Source organism: Halichoerus grypus, chromosome 2 (genome assembly GCF_964656455.1).
Source record: "Halichoerus grypus chromosome 2, mHalGry1.hap1.1, whole genome shotgun sequence".
Classification (NCBI taxonomy): Eukaryota; Metazoa; Chordata; class Mammalia; order Carnivora; family Phocidae; genus Halichoerus; species Halichoerus grypus.
Genome location: NC_135713.1, coordinates 40882677 through 40904147, shown reverse-complemented (window position 1 = coordinate 40904147; position 21471 = coordinate 40882677). Strand labels below are relative to the sequence as shown.

Sequence of the window (21471 nt, the reverse complement as noted above, 5' to 3'; positions counted from 1 at the left end):
CACACCAAGCGAGGACACAGTGAGAACACAGCCATCTACAAGCCAGAGAGAGAGGCCTCAGAAGAAAGCAACCTTGCTGACACCTTGATTTGAGACTTCTGGCCTCCAGAACTGTGAGAAAATACAATTCTCTTGTTAAGCCCCGCAGTCTGTCGTACTTTGCTATGACAGTCCAGACTAAACTGACAGTCCAAACTAAAACAGGCTGTCAGGTTCTTCTTTGCCTTCTCCTCCTCTCCCTTCCCCCATGTTCCCAGGAAGAAACAGGACACAAGGCACGGATCCAGCACTTTATTAGAATCACAGGGCACAGGATGGACCACTTGGGTCTCACCGAAGGATTGTTTTACCCTCTCCCCCAGGGGAAGCCCCAGGCAGACTGCCCGCCAACCGGTAGGCCAGTCCATGGGAGGGAGGGCGCAAGGGCAGGTTAAAAGCATAAATACAGACTTGATGTGATCCCAGCTTATTATTAGGTGGGTGATCTTGCAAGTCTCTTAACCTCTCTGAGCCTTAGCTTCCTCGTCTGTGAAATAGGTTAAAGGATAGAACCTACCTCACTGGGTTGTAGTAAGGACTGAATGAGACAATGCCTGGGAAGTGATTAGCGGAGTGCCTGGCAAATTGTAAACAGTCAATGAATGGACACTATTATAATTATAATAATTATAATAATAATTATTATTATTTATCAGGAGCAAGTCAGCTATCTCTGTGGTCAGGCCAGCTCCAGTCTATATAGGAGGAGGAGGGGATCTCATCCTTCATGAAGGTCCTCAATATGGTCTGCTAGGAAGACAGCCGGAGCCCCATGTGAGAGCCATCTGGTCCCTGGGAGTATGGGGATGAGATCCACGGGTGAGGATTCTAGGGTCATGGCACCTACCGTCCCTACCATCTCCATGAAAAGCACTAGGAAGAGTTTGCAAGAAGTTTTAGTCCAGCAGCAGGACCACCTCGGGTCTGGGGCATTCCCTGTGTCTATTCAGACAGTCTTCTTCTTCTTCTTTTTTTTTTTTTTGTAGTTTTTGCTTTTGGCTAAGGAATTGCCACTGGCCACTGAACTTGGAATCAATTCCGGCTCTGCCTTTGGCTGCCTGGGTGACCTTGGGCTGGTCACTTCACCTCTCAGCCTCACCAACCACACTGAGAGCTTTGAGGACGAAGCCAGGCTATAGAAGTAGGACTAAACTCTTAGTGATGGAGGCACCATAGGCAATGAGATGATGGGCGGGCTAACTCGTTCCCTGGCGCAAAGTGATCGGGGCAAAAGGAATGTCCGAATGTGTGTTGTGTGTGTCAGAGAAGCCCCGGGGCTCCTGGAAGGAAGGAGAGGCAGGTGTCACCACAAGAGGGCGCTCTGAGCTTTTTTTTGTCTTCTGGGCTTTGATGAAAAAATTTTCATTTTTCTGTGGTTGCATTGCAAATCGAACTAAGACTTATGGTTTTTAGTTTATCTAACTGATTTAATAAACTACTAAAATAAACTCATGTGCGTTTATTAGTTTATCAATAATGTAGATACCATATCTTGGCCCCCATCACAGGGCATGCTGGGAAGTGGGGTGAGGGGCTGGGGTGGGGACCGGAAGAAGCACATACTTTATGGTGACCTGGTTCAACCACTCCTCAGCTGAGTGCCTGGACAAATTTCCCAAGAGTACAGCCGTGGTGAGGTTCCCACATCCAGTCTCATAGGAATGTTACGAAATGGACAAAATGGAAAGAAAAAGCAGCTTAAAGGTCAAGAACACCGTGTGCAAGCCCTCTTACCTCCAGCGCACGGCCTCCTACTTGAGCCTCATCCCGAGCTTGAGCTGAGGTCCCACGGGGACAGCTCTGGGTGGGGGGCAGGTGAGTCCAGCTGCTAAACCATGACCTCAAGAACAGTATTTCCAGGAATCCCCATCTTAGCATCTAAGGGATTCCTGGGAAAACTGGACCGTGAGGACAAGGTGAGAGAGGGGCCTTCAGCACCAAGGCCCTGCCACATCCCTAAGGACTGGCGAGAGTCTTCTTCTGCGTCCAGTCCCATCTGCAGGAGTCAGTGTGGACGCCACGGATCGCGGGACTGGCTGATTGCTCCAGCAGGAGCAGTGACTGGAACTTCAAGTGCCCTAGAAAGTACCTTTCCTGTAGTCAAAGGCCGTGTTGTTGACCAGAAACCATCTGGTGGCATCCCAGCCCCCCTCCCCCCATGACTGCTGGGGGCTGTGTGTTCTTGAGTCTCCGGCCAGAGGGAGGGTTTGAGTCTAAACCCTGGGCAGATCCGGTTCGCGGTCTGCGGCAGCTTTCTCCCTGGGGATCTCCAGCAAGCCCCTTAGCCTCAGCTTTCCTCAACTGTCAAATGGGAGAGGAGAGGACCTCCTGGGGTAAGGTGTGACAGATACAGTTTGGGAGGAGGGATAGGAGTAAGGCAGTCCATGGGATCAGTGGAAACTCTCTAGGTCTGTCTTTGTGAAAAGCGACCCAAGATGAAAGGAGAAGACCAGATTTATTTAGTATATTCTCCTCCTGCTCCCCCACCCCCCAGTTCTAAAATCGCATGCACTGGACTGGGTAAGAACACGAACCTGAAAGCAGACAGATTAGGCTACAACCCTGGCTGACACAATCATTGCATGGCCGTGGGTGAATTGCTTAACTGAGCCTCAGTCTTCTCATCTGTAAAATGGGTCAATAACACTGGCCACCTTCCAAGCTTGTCGGGAGGTTAAATAAGATTGTGCTTAGCCCGGTGATTCTCTGCTATTCCTTGCTTGTCGGAAGCCTCTGAGACAGGCTGGACATGTGTGTAAAGCCTGGACTGGCTCAGGCAATAGCCTGGAGCCAAGGTTAGGCACCCAAAGAATGAGGAGCCTGACTCAAAGCTCAGGACTTTTGTCTTCAGGGATGCAAGGGTTTTTAGGAATTGTCCAATCCACAAATGACAAATGGGTTTCAGCTCTGAATCATTAACAGTAGCTATCCAGGACTTAGTGTTGAGAAGGATTCTGAAGGTGCATCTGAACTCTTCAAGAAAGGATGCCCTGACTGATGAGCAGGGTCCACCATGGGCTCAGAAAGAGAAAGCAGAGGCAGGGCACTGGCCACCACCGAATGCCCCAACACCTCTGTTACCGGGGTGCACGGAGGAGTCAGGATTTGGCCAAGTATCATGAAGCCGATCGTGGCACGGGTAGGACTTGAGTCCAGAAACTTCCTCGGCCGACCGCACGGACACTGGAAACGCTCCCATCCTTCCCAGTGTCCCCAAGCACCGCCACCACTTACCATGTCCAGGCTGATGGCTGCAGAACAACTTCTCCCTTCCCGAGCTACAGTGCTTCATCTCAGACTCCCAACTGACCAGAGATGCAGCACTGCACCTCAGGCTGGGAGACAGGGTGCGGCTTGGAGCCAGGAGCTGCTGTCGGGGTTCCGCCCTAGGCAGGAGAGGGGGCGTCAGCGGGGCCGCAGTCCACTGCGCAGCCCGCCCCCCACCCCAGACTGCTGTAACTGCCCCCACCCCACTGTGTTTCCCTCCTGTACTCAGCCTGGCTTCCCAGCCCTCTGGGACCAACCCTCCACCTCCTTTTTCTTTCCTTTTGCTAAAAACCAGCTTTATGGAGACGTAATCCCCCCCTCACTTAAAGTGTACAATGAAATGGTTTTTAATACATTCACGGAGTTGTGCAAGCACCGCCACAATCAATTTTAGAACACTTCATCACCCCAGCAAGAGACCTCTTATCATTCAGCCCCTCCCACCTCCCATCCGCCCTGGCTCTGGGCAGACTGCTTTCTGTCTCGAGAGCAGCCTACTCTAGACATTCCAATAAATGGACTCACCTTATATGGTGACCCCATGCCCCACCTTTATGCTCCGTAACCTCGAGCCAAACAGCACATTCATGGTACTTGATAGTTTACACCATCAAACATTAGCCTTGGCCTCCTACCTGGTCTCCCTGCTTCCAATCCCCCTGCCCCCCAACTTCCCACCCATCCTTCCCAACCCATCCTTCCCAGACATCCTTCCGGAGTGATTTTTCAAATGTAAATGTGGTCATATCTCTTCCATGCATAAGATCCTGAAAGTGCTCGCCTTCCTTCCAGCTCATTTCTGAAACCCTCACCAAAGACCACGAGGCCTCTTCCTCTTCTTCTGTGCCCACCACCTCTGGGCTCCCAGGAGCTGTGTTGCTCCTCCTTGCGCCCCCTGCTGGTCTCCTCTTAGTGGGCTTAAGAGTCTACTCAAAAGGCCACCTTTTCTGGGAAGCCCTCCTCGACTTCCTCAGACATCAGGACACCCCGGTCCACGTCTTCACGCATGCTGTGCCCTCTTTCTAACCCTGCACCCCACCTGTGGGCTGCATGGCCCACCCATGAGGGAAGGGACACGGCTGGCTGTGCTCACCCCTGAAAGCAGCTTCTGGCCGTGTAGACGCTCAATAAGCGTTGCTTGAATGGCTGAATTACTTTCCTCAAACTCATTCTCTCCAGCGTCAGAACTATCTGCATCAGGGTCTGACTGGGCTAGTATGCGGTTCCCTGGGGATAGCGCCCACATTTGTTAATTTGGGGGTGTTCTTGGGCCTTGCTGAGGTCTTTGGACATGCTGATGGGCCCCAGGGAATGCCATTGGCTGGATGATTGAATGGCCCATGTCGATAATTCATTTTCCTCTGGAGACCTGGCTTGGGTGGAACCTCTCTGAGTGAGCAGGCAGAGCTCCCTCTGTTCCTCCTGCCCCCCCAAGTTCTCAGGGTACCCTTGGAGGACCTTCCTGCTTTGCCAGATTACTGCGGTGGCCGTGATAACGGATGACAGATACCTTCAGAGATCTCTGAAGGCCTAAGGGGGATGGGTAGGCTTTCCTTAGGGCTGGAAGAAAGCAAAAACAAAGCCAAACAAAACCAAAAACAAAACCCAAACAAACAAACAAAAAAAACCACCTCCTTGGAAAAAAAAAAAAAAAAGCATCTCTTACGCCTCTCCCAGAAATCCGAAATCTGGCCTTGATCCGAAGAGTGTCTCTCTCTCAGGTCTGCCAGTTGGGGCAGGTCAGTCCCCGTGGCCTCCTGAGTGGGACAGCCCCTTCCTGAGGTATTCCCAGCCAAAGAAATGCCTTTCTCTAATGTGGAATTCTCCTGTAGGAACTGTTCCATTTTCGTTCCGTTTCTTCTTACCTTCGTCCCCTCGCGATGGGCAGTGTTACGGGTGTTCACGGACAGTACAAATGTACAAACGTGCGAATGACTCATCTTAAACGTACAGATGCTGTGACTGGTTGCAGAGAGGGCAAAAATACGACAGGGGGTATCTGAGCGGCCGCGGTGCCGTTAGCCTTCAGCGCGGCTGGTGAGGCTGCTGGGCCGAGGTCCCCACCGCCCCGTGGAGGGCCAGCATGGAGCGGGGTGAGGCTGCTGGGCCGAGGTCCCCACCGCCCCGTGGAGGGCCAGCATGGAGCGGGGTGAGGCTGCTGGGCCGAGGTCCCCACCGCCCCGTGGAGGGCCAGCATGGAGCGGGGTGAGGCTGCTGGGCCGAGGTCCCCACCGCCCCGTGGAGGGCCAGCATGGAGCGGGGTGAGGCTGCTGGGCCGAGGTCCCCACCGCCCCGTGGAGGGCCAGCATGGAGCGAGGATGCTCCCACCGGCACCGCCGGCTGAAGCAGGGGAGTCGCGGGCTATTTCCAGCACAGCCCACCCAGCTCCGAATACTGCTGCGAAGATGGTGCCTCTCCTGGGTGTGGAGGCGGGAAGGAGATGGGAGGCAGCCCCACGTTCCTGTGGGAGAAACTCTGACGCAGGGACAGGGGCTTGATGAGCAGCCTTTGACCGGGGGAATCTATTTGCCTCCCTCTCCTCTGGCTATAGGCTGTGTCGTTCTGTTCCCTTGTATCTAGAAAAAAATCTGCTGCTGCTGACTGTCATAAGAACAGTTGTTTATTGACTGTTTTAATCGTGCTAATGCCCTTGTGTCCCCAAGGCCCTGTGGGAAGGGAATTTTCCAAGGCCATGGAGTTAGGAGCTGAGCTGGGTTCCTAACTCAGAACAGCCAGCCCCGGCGCCCTCATTTTAAACTCTATGCTGAATGTCTCCTTCCCCAGTCACTTCACCAATCCTTTGGGTTTGGAACAGGGTCTAACCATTTTACCTGAACATTCAGCAAACCTAGGGCGTCTTCTACCTGCTAAGGGGAGGTGGAACTGAACCTGACTGCGTCCTTGCCCTGGAGGAGTGCAATCAGACTGAGATGGAAGGAAAATGTCCCTGGCAAGGTGAATAGTGGGCAGACCCAAGTGGCACAAGAGAGAGCCTGAGAAAGGGCTGCCAAGGTCTTAGAGGACAAAGAGGTTCCTGTCCCAGGGGGAAGCTGGGAGGGCTTCCTGGAGGAGGTGCTGGTGGCCTGGGAGGAGGGGCAGAGATGCAGGAAGGGTGTCCTCTTGGCTCTCTTAGCCCTGGGAACTCTTCCCTTGAGTCTTTCTTACTTGCCCAGCAGGCAGACAGTGCTGGCCCTGACACCTGGTCTCCTTCAAAGGAGAAGGGGTTTGGTAGCCTTCTTAGTCTACTTGCTCCATGAGAGGCTCCTTCTTACTCTTGTTCCCCAGTCGGGAGACAGGGGCCACTTGGGAGACCCGAGTTCTATCACCAACTGGTGTGATCACTTCTCCCAGGCACTTCCCCTCTTTGTGGCTCCATTTCCCTTCTGTCAAAGGAGACGGTTGAACAGTGGCCTTGGACTCTTATAGGGCAGATTCTTACCTGGTGCTGGCTGGTGGCAGTCTGGGGGGTGGCTCCCAGAGAATGGGCCAATTTCCCCTCCCTGCTCCCCACTGTCCTCAGGAAATATCGCTGAGCCCAGCCGGGGGGAACCTCTGTCTTCCTGGGAAGCTCCGGGAGGCTGGGAAGGAGAAAATAAACAGCGGCTGTCTGGGTTTTCTCGCCAGGCCTGAGTGAGGAGGCCTCCTTGGCTCCTTCCCTTATATGGCCAGGCTGCTCTGGGCTGGGAGCCCGTCACTGCGCTCCCCCACCCTCCACCACCACTGAGGGCTGGGGGCCACTGCTGGTCACCTGGGACTCTGGTGCTGCGGAGGCCAGGGCAGGGCTGAAGGTGGAGGGAGGGCCCCAGGACATGTCCCCAGGGTGGTCTATATAGGCTGGCCGCCTGTCATGGCCTCTGGGCTACTTGGGGTGGAGCCAGCGGGGAGGATTTATACTGGGAGGAGGGGTGGGGGAGTGGGGTCTCAACCTGGTCCCGACTTTATCCCCAACTCACTGTGTGACCTTGGCCAAGCCCTTTCCCTCTTCTGCCTCTGTTTCTTTCTGTGTCATATGGGGGTTTGGCAAAATACTCATTAATCCTCACAGTGAGCCCCACAAAGGGCGAGCTTTTGTACCTCCATTTCACAGAAGGGAAACCAGGCTTGGAGAGGCTAGCTGGACCACCACAGCTAGACAGGGAGCAAGGCAGGGTTTGAACTTGGGGCCGACTTCAGGGTCTGCGTTCTGATGGGCTGACTGCTAAGGCTACTCTCAGTGATGATATTCAGCCAATCACATGTGCCATACGGAAAAGGCATCTCTGGCCCTGCTCCCCTGGAAGACTGGGGGGGGCCCCAGTGCCCAGGGCCCAAGCCCGAGAGGAAGCTGCTCTGTTCAGGTGCCCCCAGCACCCCACACAGGGCTGTAGCAGACTTGGGGCTCAGGAAAGGGAAGTTCTGGAATCACTCGTAGTCACATCTGTGCTATGGGCATCATCTCCCAACTCCCAGGCCCACTCTGAGGATTGAGCAAAACAGTGGGTGAGAAAGCACAGAGATGTCACTTTTATAGCTGGCATTGTCTCTCTGTTCCTAAGCTCCTTTTCCCTGTGAAGTGCCTGCCTGTGTCTCGTCCCCAGGCCATTGTCTCCCAAGCTGAGCAGTTCTCACTTGCCCAGCTGTGGGACTGAGGGATGAGGGTGGATCCGCTCGGGGCCCAGGCTCTGGGCCCTGGCGGCAGCGATCGATCGTGGGAGAGGCTGCGGGAGGGGAGGCGGGGGTGGGTTGCTGGGAACGGCTCAGAAATGAGCCTTGCACAAGCACCGACATCCTGTGTGCTCTTGAGCTGGCCCATCCATCATCCTGGCATCCTCTCAGACCCCGGCCCTCTTCCTGAGGCCCCGGGGCAGGTCTCCGGGGCTGGCAGCTCTGCAGGCCTGCTCAGTGTCGGGGCTGGACAGTGTGTGTGTGTGTTGGGGGGAGCGAGGGGCCTGCAGCCCTCCTAATCCAATTTGTTTAGACCCAGGCTCTGAGGCTCGTTGGCCCGCGAGCGAGGGCGGGTGTGCACGCTGCGCCGGAGCACATGTTGGCTCGCACGTGTGGGCCATGCAGCGGTGAGCAGGTGTGCTGTATTATGTAAGCCAGGCCTGGGCCTCGTCACCTGTCCTGGACTGTCAGCTTCTTGCCAGAGCCCTTCATCCTCCTCCCACCATCAGATCCTCGTCTGCTCTTTCCATCCTCATGAGATCTGGTGCCAGAACCCCGTGCCGCAACTGACGGTCCGTGAGAGGGAGTTCCTTTATTTCCCTGTGCCTCAGTTTCTCTACTTGTCTTATGGAGCCCCGTACCTCACCCTGCCTGCTCCATGTGCAGGGAACTGGAATTGGCAAGTGTAGAAGCAAGTGATGGGTAGGGGAAAAAAAAAAAAACCAAACTGCTATGGTTTCTTGAGCCCCACTGTGTGCCCAGCGCTGCACCCCCACCCCCCGGCCCCAGCCTGAGCTCCCAGACCCTTCCTAAGCCCCGGGAGCTGTTTCTATAATCACCAGGCTCACCAACCCCAAGTCCACCTGTTCCTAGAGCCCGACCCTGTCTACTCCTTTCCAGGGAAGATTGCTGTCATTCTCCACGTGTCCCCCAAATCTGTTATTCTCTGTGGCACACAGGCTTTGCCTTGCTGGCTTGTAGGGAGCCTGGGGTGGGGTGGATTTTTGCCTCCCGGTTGGTTTTCTCTTCTGTGACCCCAATTCTTTTCACCTACAACCCACACCTCGCCGCCCTGAATTGCCTGCACCCCTTCCATCAGCAGGGGCCTTCCTTCAACTGTTCCCACTCCCAAGACCTGGTTTCTCGGTCATTCTGAGGGTTGGGATGGCGAATGTGTCCTGAGGAGCGGGGCTCCTGCCTGAGCCTCGAGCGGCAGGGGTGGGGCTGTGGGGGGGTGTGGGCGCCAGGTGGGGGCGGGAGGCACAGCTCTGTTCTCAGGGCCCCTGCTGCCTGTCCTCCTCCCTGTCCTCAGGAGGGCCCTCTCTGGGGGGCTTGTTCCTCCCATGTCAGGGTTGTAGGAGGGGCTTCCACAGCCAGCGCCCTTGCCTGCAAGAAACAAAGATACCGCCTCTCAGAAGGATGCTGGGGTGCCCTGTGGCCAGAGCCCTGGCCTCTGGGGGGCTCCTGATTGGGTTTCTGGGCTCCAAGGGCCTGAGGATGGGCCTGGCCTCCTGCTGGGTCCTCAGAAGCCTCAGGCTGAAACTGCTGGGATCTTCCAGGCCCCAAAGAGCCTGCTCCTCGGGCCCTAGGCAGCCACTGCGCCCGCTTTGCCTGCCTGGCTTTCAAAGGGAGTCTTCTGAGCAGCAAGAAGCTCCGAGAGCAGGAGGGGCCGTTTTGCCTTCCCAGCACACTAAGGCCCCATCGCGAAAGAATGGGTCTGGAAGGAAGTTTTCCAGAGGCCCCTCTGACGAATGGCTCCACCTCCGGCCTCACACATCAGAAAGGAGCCAATTAGGGGTAGGTCAAAACTTGGGGTTAACACGGTGGCCAAGGCCGAAGGGACAGCCCCTGGGGCCACCTGTGACCGCTTCCAGCCGTACAAGGCTTTCACCCTGCAAAGGCTTCCTGCCGTAACTGCAGGTACGCTCCCAACCACCTCCAGAGGCAGGACCAACCTCCCCGCTTAACTGAGCTTCCGAGCGGCTCTGCAACGCGCCCGGGCCCATCATCTGCTGGCAAGAACCAGAGCCAAGCTTGACCCCAGGGCGGCTCACGCTCCATCCAGCTGTCTCCTGAGCCTGAGCGGCGGCCTGCTGCATGACCCCAAAACAAAGCTCACATCGTTCCGGTCATTGCAAAAGCCACTGTGCCCTCTGCTGGCCTTGCTCCTTTCCAGGGGACACGAGGGCCTGGGAATGGGCCACATCTGTGAGCCAGATGGCACCACAGTGGGAGAGGGCTGAGGTCGGGCTCCGTGCAGGCACACGAACCCACGGCCGCAGTCGGTTCTGTCTGGAGAGGCCTCCCTGCCCTCAGGTCCCCTTCCTTGGGTCCCTCATGCGTGTGCATGTCCTACAGCCTGTGCTCTCCTTGGGCTCTAGGGTCCTGGGGTTTCCAACATAAATTTGCAAAGAACAGAACGGACAGGCTCCGGAGGCAGGCAGATCTGCACTGAATCTCGCCCCCAGCTCTTTCTAGCTAGGTGATCGAGAGCTGGTGGCTTCACCTCTCTGAACGTGGTCCCCGACGTCAGGCTTGTCTGTGAAGGTCAGATGAAGTTGATGTCAAGTGCAAGCTCAGTTGGTGGCACGTAGTGAGCCTACGTAAATGGCTGCGATTTCCATTAGGAGCCCAGGGCTGGACCCACAGCGAGGCATAGGCATGGGACAAAGGGAAGCAGGAAGGATGAGGGCAAAGGTCCAGAGAGGCATCCAGAGAAGATGTGGAAGCTGGAGTGGGAGCTACCGTGTGGGGACCCGTTCCATGGCCCCTCTGTTATGCGGCTTCTCTGGGCCTCTGTTCCCAGGACGCCCCCTCACCCCTTTGACACCCCAGCTGAGTTCACTAGCCTCACACGCTCCCTACTTCCTCCCCAGGGAAGACGGCTGCTGAGGACTTTTGAGCCAGCCCTGGGAATGCAGTTTAAGGCTGAATGGAGAGTGATGGAGAAAAACAGGAGGACAGGGAGAGGAAAGGGGCCCCCACCTGCCCGGCCCAGAAGACCAGGATGGTTTCGAGGTGCTCAGGCTCCGGGAGGGGGTGCAGAGGATCCCTATGCCTCTCCTACACCCTGACCTTCCAGTGAGAACACAGAGAGGGACACACAGTGACAGTGACAATAGCCACCACGTAGGGTGACTTACACTGGGACATGCTGTAATCATAACAATAGCTTTCAATGTGCTTCACACTTGCCAGGTACTTTCCAGTACAGAGGCTTTCTCCCAGTCACTTAGGAGCTAGCTACTTTTGTCATTCCCATTTTACAGATGAAGAAACTGAGGCTCCCAGAGGTTACAGCGCTCCCTCAAGGTCCCGCGACTAGTGAGTGTCAGGTCCAGGACCGGCATCAGGCAGCCTGACATGCATTTCCACGGCTCCCCGTATGAGACTGGACCATTCCTGCTACCATTTTTACAGAGCGACGACCTGAGTCAGTGTCTCATGGCATTTTGTCAGGCCTGTGTTCGTTTTTATGGAAAGGGGGTTGTGAGCAGAGAAAGCATTTTTCAGCGTAGGTGGAGGCGTGTGGGCCCTGGCAAGGCTGCGTGTCTCCAGAAGCTAGGAGACTTCTTATTTTGGTTGTTATTGTGCCTCTTGTCCACGGTATTTCTCCCTTGCATGCTGTCTGTTTAAAAAACACACAAAGAAACATGATAAAGGGAATAGTTCTCCCTTCTGTCCTGTCCATTTTGCAAAGAACTGGGACCTCCAGGGTCCTAGTGTGCGGAGACTGAGTGATGCTTTTTGGATAATACAAATGCTGGTTCCTTCTGGAATGTGTTGGATGGAAAGAGCAGCAGGTTAGATAGCAGGTCACTTGTAGCCCGGCTGTGGGACTGTGGACAAGTGCCTTCCCCTCTCTGGGCCTCACTGTGATGTAGTGGGGAGGGGTCTGGGCTCCACGGCTAGGTAGATAGGGGGGATGGCTCGACCCCAAGCCCTCCTTCGGCGTTAGTGTCAGTGTGAAGGAAGATCTGCATGGATGTCCATGGAATGAGAGAGGAGGGGCATCAAGGGTTGAGGCTGGAATGCTTCCAGCTGCCTCTCACTCCTTCTCCCCCTATCCCACCCTACTGCTCAGCTCAGAGCAGGCCCCAGGGACCTGGACCCAGGTGATTTTCTGCAGCAGGACTCAAAGTCTCAGGACATTCACGCTGGAGGCACTCTAGTCGTGCACCCACTGCTCAGATAGGGAAACTGAGGCGCGGAGAGGAGAAGCAACCAGCTCAAAGTGATGCAGTCAGAGGCCCAGCTGGGACTGACCATTTCTACTCACTGAGGGATCCTAATCAGTTAGATCTTAACAAAGAGGCCCTGGGAGGAAGGCGGGAGAGAGGGGTCCTTTAAGTTCCTTTGGCTTTGAAGATGGAATAATCATGACTTCCTTTTCTAAATATCTTTTGGCCCTTCCCAGAACCAGATGGCGGATGTTTGGAATTTATGTTGTAAATAGTGTTTAAGAAGGGGACGGGGGTGCAGACGTGTTACTTTCTCCATCCTCCCAAAGCCAGATCTGAAGGAGGGAGTTGGGGGGAGGGGAGCTGGCTCTGAGATTGGGGAGAAGAATCTCAGGGAGGAGAAACAAAGGAGGAGAGATTGGCCGATAGTGAGGGCAAGAGGGAGAGAGTCAGGGAGGGGAAGAAAGTGAGGGAAGAGGGGTGAGGGGTGAGAAGGGGGGAAAGAGGGAGAGGAGGTGGACGAGGGAAATGGAGAAGGGGCTCCCCGGCTGTAGGCTAAGACAAACTCCATCTTGAGTTCAGGAGCAAACCCTTGAGTTTTCTAAAAATAGCTCAGCCTTTCCCCCAGCGGGGCTGGCAGCAGGGACGGGAGAGAGGCACGCTTGCCCTTTTATGGTAAGAAAAATTCAGATCCTCAGAGGGGGAGCTGGGCCAGAGCCTGTAGTTCTGGACGAAGCCCAGCCCTGGGGTCTGGAGTGGGACAGTCTGGGTGGGGGTTGTGACTTGGTGGGATGTCCTGGCCTGGGTAGCTCCATCCTCTGTGAAGCAAGGGCTGAGGTGACCACACTGGAAAGCTCTGGGGTCCTGGTGGAGCCCTAGTGATGGGGGTGGAAGGGCTTATAGAGACATCTGGTCCACCCCATCTCCCTGTTTTTAGAAGAAACTGTATCCCAGAGAAGGGAAGAGACTGTAGGTTCCTTGTGTGGACATTTGAGGTGTCAAGGTAAATAGGTCCCAGGCTCACATGAGGATGGCTTCCCTGCTCATTATTCTAAAGGGTAATGTGGTTAGTGGACAGAGTACTGGCCCGGTCATCAGGAGACCCAAGACCCACTTCCCTGTTGGCACATGGTATGCTGTGTGACCTTGAGCGATCTGCTGAACCTCTCTGGTCTCAGATCCTCTCACTGAGGTAATCTTAAGGGCCTTCTTAGCTTTTTGCCTCTCTGGGAATTCCAAGGCTGGACGGCAGAGCTCGGGCGTAGAATATGCTGCCCCCAGGCAGAGGGGAATCTGCAGGCTGCTATTTTCTTCCTGGGCCTGACCTACTTCCTGCGCTGAAGCAAAAGCTCAGATGGACCAGGACAGAGAGAGACGAGGCCTCACGGGAGACTGAGGCAGATCATGGATGGATCCGCTGACTGTTTAAGCTGGTAGGGCCAGCCCCTCACTGGACACACTGAGACTAGAAAAGGCCTCATGCTCATGGTCATGCTCAAAGTTATGTGGAGGGTTGGGGCAGAGCCAAGAATAGAACCAAGGGCTTCCCCTCCCAGCCTTGGGCTCTTTCCTCTGCAGGAGGCCTCCCATCTGCAGCAGCCAACAATTTGGGGGATTCTCTCTGGCCAGGAAAAGGGCCTTCCTGGGCAGAGCAGCCAGAACTCAAAACACACCATCATCTTTTGGCTCCTTTTTGGAGATAGTTACGTCCTCGTGGGACACCTGCCTCTCCTCTGACCCCTTCCCTTGGCTTTGAGGACCATCCCTCTGGAGAGAGGCAGGGAAGAGGCAGAGAAGGATGCACAGGGCTGGGCAGCCACTCTGGCCGTGTGATCTTGGGCAAGTCCCTCCCTGCCGGTGGCCTCAAGGTTTTGCATCTGTAACACGAGGAGGGGGCCTGGTGCTCTTGAAGGTCCCTTTTAGCTCTAACAGGATTATGACACGATGAGTTTAAAATTCAACACTGGGAATTATTACTAAGCATCTGCCAGGATCACCAGGGTGAATAAGATGGATCTAGCAGCGCTTCATAGCTTTATGGTCCACTGAGGTGGGGACCCGGTGCCCAAGGTTCCGGGGGGCCCCAATCCTGAGATCTTTTATCTATTCTGGGAACCCGGGCTGATTCTCTGACCCCAGCTTGAACCCATAGCTCACGGAGCTCTGGTCTTGAGTGTCCAGGCATGCCTCGTGCTCACCGCCCAGGACACTGGCCAGGCCTGGCTATCCCCTTGACTCTGCCCCTCCCTCTCCTCTTTCCCACATGGCCGTCTACCTTCCCATCTGCCCACACCCCATCTCTCCCCACTCATTCTTTCTGTGACTCAGCCCAAAGAGGAGGCTTGCTTTCCTCGTCCAGCCTTGTGCAACACCCCCACCCACTGCTGGGGGAGAGGAGGGACAGGAAAGGAAGGGGGACAAAAATAAAGTATCTTGTTCTAAATTGGAAGCTTCCCTGTGACCCTCCTGGAATTTCCATGTAGACTCTCTGGGGCGTGTGAACAGAGCTCCCAGGGACCCTGGCCCCCTCTGCCTCTTTCCTGCCGGGGTGGAAGGCCATCGGCTGAGTGTTCCCCGGGGACCCAGTCTTACAACCAGGCTCCAGGTCTCCCTGGTCAGTCCTGGCACTCCCTGGGAAGGGCAAAAAGCAGCAGTGGGGTGAAAGGAAATGGGAGGGAGGAAGGTCCCTCGAGAGCCCTTGTGAAGTCAGGGCAGAACTGATGTCATGCCTAGCTGGGAATTTGACATCCAGGAGGCAGGGGAGCTCAGTCCCGGAGGCTTGTCCCAAGGCAGCTAGGGCTGTGATGTGAAGACCCAGGCTAGTGGTGGGAAAGGCCATAAGGCCCATACTCCTTTAATGTTTGATTTCTCTCCACAGTGTCTGTGCTAAGCTTGCATACCTCTGGTGATGGGGAGCTCACTGTTTCCCAATCACCCTATCTTCCTTTGGACAGACTATTGGAGACTCCTTCCTAATATCTCACTGACATCGGCCTCTCTGGGGCTGCATGCCCCGTCCTTTAGGGCTACAAGGAACAAGTTCCTGTTCCCTAGAAAACTCTTCTGAGGTTTACAGATGGTGACTACCGCCCTTGGCCTTCCTACGCCTCCTGACCCCACCCTGAGGTCTCCTGTCCCATGATTTGACGTCTCAGAGTCACCAGTGCCCAAATCCCCAGGTCTGTTCCCTGCACTGGGGCTTTTGGCCTGGTGGTGTGGGGCAAGGAGACAAACAGGCTAGGTAAAGAAAGGGACTCCCTCCCAGAGACGGGTACCAACAAGGACTTCTACCACTCAATTCGGCTTTGGTTGCAGGCTGTTCAATCCACTCCACGGCCAAACCTTCCCCACTTTGCCAGCCTCAAGTCTCACCGAGCTGCTAGACCTACCCTCTCTTCCAGCCAAACTGGCTTGTTTGTTGTTCTGAAAGTGTCCTTCCAGTCCTGTTTCCATACCTTCGTACACAGAACTCTCTACCTGGAAAGCCTTCTGCTTTCTTCTCTGTCTATCCAAAGCATGCCCCTGCAGCTCTGACCACCTCTGCCCCAGATTTTCTCTCCCTGAGAGCCTGGGGAGCTGCCATCATACGTGGGATGACCCGAGCTATCTCCCTTCCATCCCAAATCATGGACCATCACAGCCCGAAGGGCCCACAGGGACAGAGGAACTTACCCGAGTGTGTTGGCTACAGAGCTGGGGTCAGAGTCTTAGCCTGAGTCTTTCCCTTTCTCCCCATCTTGTTCCAGCTTATCTCAGCAAACACGCTTGGACTCAATGGGATTGTCGGGTCACATGCTCGAGGTCTGGCACTCTCCAGGTAGACTGGCTAGTGGCTCTCGAGCCTGGTAGACCACCTAGGGGGGTGCCATGGCCACTACAGATGCCATCCTGAGATGGCAGCCTCCCTCCAGAGGGAGGCTGCCATCTCAGCATCCCTGTTTGCCTGAATGAGGAGGAGGAGGAGGATGGTATGAGGTGGAAGCTAGTGGCAGCTGAGCGGGGTCCCTGTTAAGCTCACAGGGTCCAGTGTATTTCCCACTTTGGGGCTTTTCCATCTCCCTTGGGGCATGGCTTGGGGGCAGAGGAGGGCCATTCAGGAGGGGACTTGGGCTTGTGGCCGTTATGGGCACTTGACGAGGAGCCGGGGTGAGGCTGTTTCTTCCAGCCTTGGTCTAGCTCCCTGCTCTCCTCAAATCTCTGATGGGCTGTGCTGGGTCGGGGGCACCCAGGACTGATGCGGCCCCCAAGGGTACTCAGCCCACACTAAGGGGTGCTCGTTGGCAAGAAGGATTGTTTGGTTGAGGTTTGCACTTTTGAGCAAGTGTGGGGAGGGAGAGCTCTGTCTATCCTCTTACTTAATCGAGAAGGAGGCACAGGCTTCCATTGGTCCCCTTTCCAAATGCTGAGAGTTGGTCCTATTAGACCAGCTGGAACCAGAACCAGCTCTTGCCCCCAGACTCACTGGGGCAATGCTGGGGTATAGTGCATGGGTTCTGGGGTCAGCCAGACCTGGGTTTGAGCTCTAGCTTGGCCTCCTACAAGCTCTGTGACTTTGGGCATGTGACTAAATCTCTCTGAACGTCTGGGTCCCCAGAGAGGGGATGGTACTTACCTCAGAGAGTGCTGGGCAAAGGGCCCGGCCCTTGGGAAGCCTTGGTATATGGCAACTGCTATTTTTGAAGGGACAAGGGCCATTTATGCCCCTGGGGGAAAGAAGAGTTGGAGCCCACTACGGCGCCTCCTTCCTTCCCGAAGAAGCTGCCTTTAGTAGAGCAGTCCCCCTGCTTCTCCGCAGTTCCAGTTACTCGTGGTCAACTGCCGTCCAGAAGCAGATGACCCACCTTCTGAATTAGCCTAACGCTATTAGTTATTGTTAATCTCTTACTGTGACGCACGTATAAGTTAAACCTTATCATCGGTTTGCAAGGATAGGGAAAAACATAGTACACGTAGGGCTCAGCACTACCTGCGGTTTCAGGCGTCCACTGGGGGTCTCAGAACATGTCCCCTGTGGATGGGGGGGACCCCTGTTACCACATGTTAGCAGTTAGTTGTTGTCACCATTCTGAGGGTCTCAGGAGTCTTAACCTGTTCAATCCAGACAACTCAATACCCTGACGAGACAGGAATTCTTAGCATGCCCGATGTCACAGGTGCTACGAGGAACATCTGGAACTCAAACCCAGGCGGCCTGACTGCCACTTGGCACTTTAACCACCAGCCTCTTGCTCGGGCAGCCCTCTGGCCCGCCACCCCGGTCCCCTCTTCATCTGGGCACAGAGTTTCACCCCACCTCTGAAAGCCCCCTGGCTCAGGAGTTGGCCTCGGTTTCCTCATCTGAGCAAAAAGGGACCTGGATGAGTTGGTCCCCATGGGCCATGAGGATGGGTGACTGGTGCTGTGCATGAAGGTGTGCTGGGAACTGCACACAGGGTTTCTGGTGGAGAAGCATGGCTGCCAACAAGCCTCTTTTGCAAGCGGGGAGGGGGCCGGCTCTGTGGGCTCTTGCATGCGTGGTGAAGCCCCGTGGGGCCTGTCTAGACAGGCCGTCAGGAGATGGCAGCCACCATGGGCTCTTTCCCCCGAATTCCTGCAGATGATCTGGCAGGCGGCCTCTGCTTGGAGCATATTGCCTACTGCCGGGCTGGGGGGCAGGCCACGTGGGCAGGGCCTGCTCCTGCCCCAGCGCCTTCCGGATGCTCTGCAACTTGGTGCATGCAGGGCACATTTCTAGATACCCATGTGGACAGTGGTGAACAGCATTTTTGTTTTTTCCTTTCATTCTTTTTTTTTTTTTTTTTAAGATCTAGGCCCAACGTGGGGCTTGAACTCACGACCCTGAGATCAAGCATTGCATGCTCTACTGACTGGGCCAGCCAGGTGCCCTCCTGTCATTCTTTATTATACAAATTTGATAGAGAAAATAAAACGTGTTAACATATATACTTCAAGAAATCTGACAATTTTAAGTGTGGTCAAGGAGGGGGATGTTCATATGCCGCTGGTAGGAATGTAACTTGGTTCAACCACTTTGGAAAATAAAATGGCGCTCTCCTGTAAAGTTGCCAGGCAGGTACCCCAGAACCCAGCAATCTCTCTCTCTAGGTATCGATTCCAGAGAAACTCTGGCTCCTGGGCACCGGGAGACATGGACAAAAATAGTCATAATAACAACAGTCAGAAAAAGCCTTTATCACAGTTTTTTGCACGACCCCATGGCCCTGAGCCCTGGGGACCGTTCACTTGGAAAGTTGCCGTTGAGGCAGGGCCCAGGCGTAGCCCAGCAGGGAGGACCTCAGAGACCTCTCCTTAGCTCCTTGAGGGAATCAGATACAGCCCCGAGGGTCTGTGGCGCACTGGGCCTGGAACTTTCTATTCCTCAGGGCTATGTGTACCAGCAATTCCCCACAACTGGCCAGTCTGGGTAAGGGCTGATTTTGCTCAAAGAGCTGCGGGGTGGTTCTTAGGGACCAGCAACAAGCAAGGCCTTTTCCTTCCTGGGACAGCCCCGGGGCTGGAGGGAAAGCAGTGGCCGTGAAGCTAACTAGAACACTTGGATGCAAGTTCTGGCGAGGTCACCCCCTTAGCCTCATCTCCTCTCTGAAGTGGGGTTCCTCATCACTGCCCTCAGAGGGGTCGTGGTGGGCAGGCTAAGAGCAAACATTTTGGAGCTGCAGACTGGGTTCACATCCCCTCTGCCACTTTCTAGTCATGTGACCTTGGGTAAGCTCCAGTGGTTTACTTCTCTATAAATTAGGGATAAGGGAGCGATGCTGAGTCCTGCCTCTTGGTAATCCTAGGAGGACCAAATGATACCCCAAGCCATTCAGCCTGGTACCTGGCTCCCAGAAAATCCTCCATGTACATTCATGAGGTACTTTGGAGGGTCTGCAGGAAGTTCTGGGGTGGAGTGGCCGAGGGGCAGGGCAGGGGATGGGAAAGCCCCAGGGAGAGAACAGCTGGGGCAGGTGGCACAAGACAGTGTGACCTTAGGCAAAGCCACTTCACCTCTACACCTCAGTTCCCTCATCTGTACCATGGGAATCATGATTACATCTACGTCACAGGGTTGTTGTGATGATGAAGTGAATGCATTCTCGTAAAGGCCTTCGGGAATGCCCAGAAAGTAACAATCGCGAGAGAATTCTCCTACCCGCACCACCACCATGGAGCGCAGGGCTGAGCAGAGCGGCTGCCTCGGTCCCCGCCCTGTCATCATCTCTCTGTGAGACCTAGAGCAGCGCTCTCTCATGGTGGATCCAGTTGCTTCAGCTGTGTCTGCGAGGGTCCCAGCCTGCTTGACAGCCCAGCATTCTCAAAACTCCACGTGTGTCGGAATTTTCCTGGGAGCTGGAAATGCAGATTTCTGGGGCCCCACCCAGGACTCCCTGTCAGTGGATGAGTATACAGCGGCTCAGAACTCACCCTGAGGGCCACATTGCCCACACAATGTGCTGTAAATGCAGGAGAGGAGACCTCACCTAGCCTTTTAGGCATCTCAAGCTGATCCCTCTTCTGTGCCCCTTAATCTCTGACCTTTGAACTGAGGCCTCCTGTCCCTTTTCAGACCCTGTTCTCCCTTTAGCAACTCTGAGCACTCTCTGTCTGGGTCTCACTCCTACTTCTCTCTAAACATAGCTAAGGTCATCTTGCCCCTCAAGAGGAGGAGGCTCTGGTGGTAACGTAACACCAGCCCCACTGACCCTGATCTTGTGTGCCTACGTCCCTCACTCTCCATGATAACCAAGCAGTGTTAGAACTAAGACCAGACCCATTTTGTAGAGGAGGAAGCTGAGGCTCAGGGATGGCAAGTGACTTGCCCAAGGTCACTTGTCCGATATGTAAACAAGCCAGAATTGGACCCAGGCAGTTGGATTCCAGAGTTTCCTTTTGGACCATTATGGCCTCAGGCCTTATGTGACCAGAGTGGGGCAGGTGAGAGTGTTGGGTGGGCTAGCGCTGGAGGATTGTGTCCGCTCTGGGCCCCAGATGTGGCCAGAGCATGTTCGTAAGAGCCATGTTGTCTGCACGCCTTCCAGTGCTGATCCCTAGCCTCTACCCCTACACAGCCCGGCTTCCCATGTCTCCTGCCTTCCTCTGAGGCCCCCACCACGCCGTGTCACCCCTCCTAAAACCCTCTGCTCTCCGTTCTAGCTTCATCCCACTCTGAGGCCCTGCACCTCCTGATCCAGAGATCAGCCCTTTCCCCACCAGAGGCTGCAGCGGTGGGGGTTTGGGGGCAGGCTCATCCTGAGGCCTTAGGCCTGGGGCTGGTCCTCCCCTGGCCGAGCCTGTAGTCAGAGACCATTTAGCTCCTTTCTGTCACTTGAGGCTCAGCCTCTGAGAGCTTCCATGGGCTTCAGGCATCTGCTTGGGCTCTGAGCCTCTGGTCAAAGGGCAGACTCAGCTCAGGGACTCCAGGGGAAACTTCCCGACACCGGCTGTCTTTCAGGCTCCAATAGGGCTCAAGTAGCTACATCCTACATGGAGACCACACTGTCCAATGGTTTCATGGTCCAGATGGCCCAGAGAGGGCAGAGTGCCTGCCCAAGGCCACAGGGCCAGGCAGCGGGAGGCCGAGCTGGGGCTGGACCGCACGTCCCCCTCCCCCGGCCAGCACCCTGGCCTGCCTGCCTCTCTGTCTGTCTCCTGGAGCCTGAGCGGACATAGCTTTGCCTCCAGCTTTGCTTCTTAAAACCCTTATTTGAAAACAGTTTTCCTTGCCAGGAGCCCCAGGCTCTCAGAGCTGTGAAATCAAACCTCACAGAACAAGGAAGAAGCAGTGTCTCCGGAGAAGCCAGGGAGACAGACGGGCCCAGACTTGGGCATGGCAGTGAGGTTGGGGCCGGCGGCCGGCAGGACATTACCACCCGCCGCTCCCTCTGCTCCCAGCGCCATTTAACCACAGCCACCAGGAGTCCTCCTGGCCTAGAGGACCGCAGGGCAGGGCAGGACGGGCACTTAGAGATCATCCAGTCCAGCCCCTGTGCAGATGGGGAAACTGAGGCCCGGAAAGGTGGAAGCACAGAGCAGGTCAGCAAGAGAGCAAGGACCAGACCCCTGGATATAGCGTCTCCCTGGGGAGGATGCCCCAGATGCCCCCCCATTCGCAGACCCTGTGTCTGCCACTGGTTCTTACCTCTCCCGGGGTCTGGTCCAGGTGTGGTTCCTTGCAGCCTGGAGTCGGGGCTCAGCCCATTTAGGGGATTGTTGGGGGTGGCATTGCTTCTCAACTAACTTGACCGGGCCTCTGCCACCCCTCATTGCCACGGGGCATTTTTAAATGGCTGGCACGGGGCCCCCCTCCCCTTAGCCCCTTGCCCGCTGCTCCTTGGCCACA

The 21471-nt window shown here is 55.5% G+C and overlaps 1 long non-coding RNA gene across 1 annotated transcript in view; it reads right to left on the bottom strand.

The window, feature by feature from the left end:
• LOC118528286 (uncharacterized) overlaps positions 1–21471 on the bottom strand; it is a 53303-nt gene extending 31832 nt beyond the window's left edge. The window contains exons 1-2 of the long non-coding RNA XR_004913547.2: positions 21271–21471; positions 6746–6884 (exon numbers count right to left, since the gene is read on the bottom strand). This is a non-coding gene — a long non-coding RNA (uncharacterized LOC118528286). The remainder of the gene's footprint in view (positions 1–6745; positions 6885–21270) is intronic.